Source organism: Mytilus trossulus, unplaced genomic scaffold, assembly GCF_036588685.1.
Source record: "Mytilus trossulus isolate FHL-02 unplaced genomic scaffold, PNRI_Mtr1.1.1.hap1 h1tg000110l__unscaffolded, whole genome shotgun sequence".
Lineage (NCBI taxonomy): Eukaryota > Metazoa > Mollusca > Bivalvia > Mytilida > Mytilidae > Mytilus > Mytilus trossulus.
Window position 1 is genome coordinate 2329992 of NW_026963297.1, and position 6000 is coordinate 2335991.

Consider the following 6000-nt stretch of genomic DNA (forward strand, 5'->3'; position numbering starts at 1 on the left):
AATGGAAGCTGTGTAGCTGTGGTCTACTTCAGAAAAAAACACAGTGTGTTTTACGGCTTAGTTTATGGTTTTTTATGTAGGTTCAAAGATTGAGTCCGTCAGTCTTATTACCTTACAGTCTACCTTACACTTACAGAAAAGTTAATAAAAAATGTTCTACGGCAATACTTGTGTCTGCACTAGGTGCAAAGGGAAGCTGGGTAGCTGCGGTATACTGGAGAAGAAACCCAAGGTGTTCTTCGGCACAGTTTTTTTTTGGAACGTAGGTCCAAATTTAGGAACAGACACCCAACCCTGCTACCTTACAGAAAAGTTAATAAAAAATATTGTACGGCAATACTTTTGTCCGCACTAGGTGCAAAGGAAGGTCGGGTAACTGTGGTTTACTTGAGAATAAACACAGGGTGGTCTTCGGCTTAGTTTTTTTTTTTTTAAAGAAAGTGCAAAATTGATGTCGGACACCCTACCCCATCACCTAACAGAAAAAAATATTAAAAAAATATTGACGTCAAATAATTGTCCGCAATAGGCACAAAGGGAAGTTGTGTAGCTGTGGTCTACTTCAGAAAAAAACACTGTGTGTTTTACGGCTTAGTTTTTTGTTGTTTATGTAGGTTAAAAAATTTAGCCCATCAGTCTTATTACCTTACAGTCTACCTTACACTTACAGAAAAGTTAATAAAAAATGTTCTACGGCAATACTTGTGTCTGCACTAGGTGCAAAGGGAAGCTGGGTAGCTGCGGTATACTGGAGAAGAAACCCAATGTGTTCTTCCGCACAGTTTTTTTGAAACGTAGGTCCAAATTTAGGAACAGACACCCAACCCCGCTACCTTACAGAAAAGTTAATAAAAAACATTGTACGGCAATAATTTTGTCCGCACTAGGTGCAAAGGAAGGTCGGGTAGCTGTGGTTTACTTGAGAAAAAACACAAGGTGTTCTTCGGCTTAGTTTATTTTTTTGAAAGAAAGTGCAAAATTGATGTCGGACACCCTACCCCATCACCTAACAGAAAAATTAATAAAAAAAATATCGACGTCAAATAATTGTCCGCAATAGGCACAACGGGAAACTGTGTAGCTGTGGTCTACTTCAGAAAAAAAACACAGTGTGTTTTACGGCTTAGTTTATTGTTTTTTTATGTAGGTTCAAAGATTGAGTCCGTCAGTCTTATTACCTTACAGTCTACCTTACACTTACAGGAAATTTAATAAAAAATGTTCTACGGCAAAACTTGTGTCTGCACTAGGTGCAAAGGGAAGCTGTGTAGCTGTGGTCTACTTCAGAAAAAAACACTGTGTGATTTACGGCTTAATAAACAATGTTCTACGGCAATACTTGTGTCTGCACTAGGTGCAAAGGGAAGCTGGGTAGCTGAGATATACTGGAGAAAAAAAACCAAGGTGTTCTTCTGCACAGTTTTTTGGAACGTAGGTCCAAATTTAGGAACAGACCTCCAACCCCGCTACTTTACAGAAAAGTTAATAAAAAATATTGTACGGCAATACTTTTGTCCGCACTTGGTGTCCGTTGTACCGATGTACCGATGTACCCAACCCCGCTACCTTACAGAAAAGTTAATAAAAAATATTGTTTGGCTATACTTTTGTCCGCACTAGGTGCAAAGGAAGGTCGGGTAACTGTGGTTTACTTGAGAATAAACACAGGGTGTTCTTCAGCTTAGTTTATTTTTTTGAAAGAACGTGCAAAATTGGTGTCGGACACCCTGACCCATCACCTTACAGAAAAAAAATTAAAACAAATATTGAGTCCGTCAGTCTTATTACCTTACAGTCTACCTTACACTTACAGAAAAGTTAATAAAAAACGTTCTACGGCAAAACTTGTGTCTGCACTAGGTGCAAAGGGAAGCTGGGTAGCTGAGGTGTACTGGAGAAGAAACCCAAGGTGTTCTTCCGCACATTTCTTTTGGAACGTAGGTCCAAATTTAGGAACAGACACCCAACCCCGCTACTTTACAGAAAAGTTAATAAAAAATATTGTTTGGCAATACTTTTGTCCACACTAGGTGAAAAGGAAGGTCGGGTAACTGTGGTTTACTTGAGAATAAACACAGGGTGTTCTTCGGCTTAGTTTATTTTTTTGAAAGAAAGTGCAAAATTGGTGTCGGACACCCTACCCCATCACCTAACAGAAATATTAATTAAAAAAATATTGACGTCAAATAATTGTCCGCAATAGGCACAAAGGGAAGCTGTGTAGCTGTGGTCTACTTCAGAAAAAACACAGTGTGTTTTACGGCTTAATAAAAAATGTTCTACGGCAATACATGTGTCTGCACTAGGTGCAAAAGGAAGCTGGGTAGCTGATATATACTGGAGAAAAAAACCAAGGTGTTCTTCCGCACAGTTTTTTGGAACGTATGTCCAAATTGAGGAACAGACACCCAACCCCGCTACTTTACAGAAACGTTAATAAAAAATATTGTACGGCAATACTTTTGTCCGCACTTGGTGTCCGTTGAACCGATGTACCGATGTACCCAACCCCGCTACCTTACAGAAAAGTTAATAAAAAATATTGTTTGGCAATACTTTTGTCCGCACTAGGTGGAAAGGAAGGTCGGGTAACTGTGGTCTACTTCAGAAAAACACAGTGTGTTTTACGGCTTAGTTTATTGTTTTTTTATATAGGTTCAAAGATTGAGTCCGTCAGTCTTATTACCTTACAGTCTACCTTACACTTACAGAAAAGTTAATAAAAAAATTTCTACGGCAATACTTGTGTCTGCACTAGGTGCAAAGGGAAGCTAGGAACCTGAGGTATACGGGAGAAGAAACCCAAGGTGTTTTTCCGCACAGTTTTTTTGGAACGTAGGTCCACATTTAGGAACAGACACCCAACCCCACTACCTTACAGATTAGTTAATGAAAAATATTGTACGGCAAAACTTTTGTCCGCACTAGGTGCAAAGGAAGGTCGGGTATCTGTGGTTTACTTGAGAATAAACACAGGGTGTTCTTCGGCTTAGTTTACTTTTTTTGAAAAAAAGTGCAAAATCGGTGTCGGACACCCTACCCCATCACCTTACAGAAAAATAAATTAAAAAAATATTGACGTCAAATAATTGTCCGCAATAAGCACAAAGGGAAGCTGTGTAGCTGTGGTCTATTTCAGAAAAAATACAGTGTGTTCTACGGCTTAGTTTATTGTCTTTTAAGCAGGTTCAAAGATTGAGTCCGTCAGCCTTATTACCTTATAGTCTACCTTACACTTACAGAAAGGTTAATAAAAAATGTTCTACGGCAATACTTGTGTCTGAACTAGGTGCAAAGGGAAGTGGGTAGCTGAGGTGTACTGGAGAAGAAATGCAAGGTGTTGTTCGGCACAGTTTTTTTTAAAGTAGGTCCAAATTTAGGGCAGACACCCAACCCCGCTACCTTACAGAAAAGTTAATATAAAAAATATTGTACGGTAATACTTTTGTCTGCACTAGGTGCAAAGAAAGGTTAAGAAATAATATAGGGTGTTCTGCGGCTTAGTTTATTCTTTTTAAAAGAAAGTACAAAGTTGGGGCCGGACACCCTACCCCACTACTTTACAGAAAAAAAATAATAAAACATGTTCTATGTCAAATCATTGTCCACAATAGGCGCAAAGGGGAGCTGGGTAGATGTGGTCTACTTGAGAAAAAAACACAGTGCGTTCTTCTGCTTAATTTATTGTTTTTCACGTAGGTTCAAGGATTGAGTCGGACAGTCTTCTCACCTTAACGTCCTCCATGCAGAAAAGTTAATAAAAAATGTTCTACGGCAAAACTTTTGTCTGCACTAGGTGAAGAGGGAAGCTGGGTAGCTGGGGTATACTTGAGAGAAAAAAACACAGGGTATTCTTCGGCTTAGTTTTTTTTTTTTTTAAAGAAAGTGCAAAGTTGGTCTCGGACACCCTACCCCACTACCTTAAAGAAAAATTAATAAAAAAATATTGACGTCAAATAATTGTCCAAAATGGAAGCTGTGTAGCTGTGGTCTACTTTAGAATAAACACATTTTGTTCACCGGCTTAGTTTATTGTTTTTTAAGTATGTTCAACGATTGAGTCGGACAATTTTATTACCTTACAGTCTACCTTACAGAAAAGTTAATCAAAATGTTCTACGGCAATACTTGTGTCTGCACTAGGTGCTAAGGGAAGCTGGGTAAATAGTTATCAAAGTTACCAGGATTATAATTTAGTACGCCAGACGCGCGTTTCGTCTACATAAGACTCATCAGTGACGCTCATTTCAAAATATTTATAAAGCCAAACAAGTACAAAGTTGAAGAGCGTTGAGGATCCAAAATTCCAAAAAGTTGTGCCAAATACGGCTAAGGTAATCTATGCCTGGAATAAGAAAATCCTTACTGAGGTGTACTGGAGAAGAAACCCAAGGTGTTCTTCGGCACAGTTTGTTTTTAACGTAGGTCCAAATTTAGGTGCAGACACCCAACCTCACTACCTTACAGAGAAGTTAATAAAAAATGTTGTACGGCAATACTTTTGTCCGCACTAGGTGCAAAGGAAGGTAGGGTAGCTGTGGTTTCCTATAAAAAACACATGGTGTTCTTCGGCTTAGTTTATTTTTTTTGAAAGAAAGTGCAAAGTTGGTGTCGGACACCATACCCCATCATCTTACAGAAAAATTAATAAAAAAAATATTGACGTCAATTACTTGTCCGCAATAGGCACAAAGGGAAGCTGTGTAGCTGTGGTCTACTTTAGAAAAAACGCAGTGCGTTCTTCGGCTTAGTTTATTGTGTGTCATATAGGTTCAAGGATTGAGTCGGACAGTCTTCTCACCTTAAAGTCTTCCATGCAGAAAAGCTAATAAAAAATGTTCTACGGTAAAACTTTTGGCTGCACTAGGTGCAAAGGGAAGCTGGATAGCTGGGGTATACTGGAGAAGACCACCAAGGTGTTCTTCCGAACAGTTTGTTTGGAACGTAGGTCCAAATTTATGAACAGACACCCAACCTTACTAACTTACAGAAAAGTTAATAAAAAATGTTGTACGGCAATACTGTTGTCCGCACTAGGTGCAAAGAAAGGTCGGGTAGCTGTGGTATACTTGAGTAAAAACACAGGGTATTCTTCTGCTTAGTTTTGTTTTTTTTAAAGAAAGTGCATAGATGGTGTCGGACAACCTACCCCACTACCTTACAGAAAAATTAATAAAAAAAATATTGACGTAAAATAATTGTCCGCAAGAGGCCCACAGGGAAGCTGTGTAGCTGGGGTTAACTTGAGAAAAAACACAGTGTGTTCTACGGCTTAGTTTATTGTTTTTCAAGTAGGTTCAAAGATTGAGTCGGACAGTCTAATTACCGTACAGTCTACCTTACAGAAAAGTTAATCAAAATGTTCTACGGCAATACTTGCTTGGTAGCTGAGGTGTACTGGAGAAGAAACCCAAGGTGTTCTTCGGCACAGTTTGTTTTTAACGTAGGTCTACATTTACGGTCAGACACCAAACCCCGCTAACTTACAGAAAAGTTAATAAAAAATATTGTACGGCAATACTTCTGTCCGCACTAGGTGCAAAGAAAGGCCAGATTGCTGTGGCTTACTTGAGAAAAAACACAGGGTGTTCTACGGCTTACTTTAGTCTTTTTAAAAGAAAGTGCAAAGTTGGGGCCGGACATCCTACCCCACTACTTTACAGAAAAAAAAATAACAAAAAAATAGACAAGTAAATAGAAATGTTCTACGGCAATACTGTTGTCCGCACTAGGGGAAAAGAGAAGCCTTTTTAAAAGTCCAAAGTTGGGGGTCGGACACCCTACCAAACTCTCACAGAAAAGTAAATATAAAACGTTATACAGCAAAACTTTTGTCCGCAATGTTGTAAAGGGGAGCTGGGTAGCTGAGGTCAACTTGAGTTAAGCTTCATGGTGTTTGTCGTCTGATCTTTTTTTTATAAGGAAGTCCAAAGTTTGGGGCAGACACTCTACCCTACCCTTACAGAAAAGTTAATAGAAAAACGTTCTTCGGCAATACTT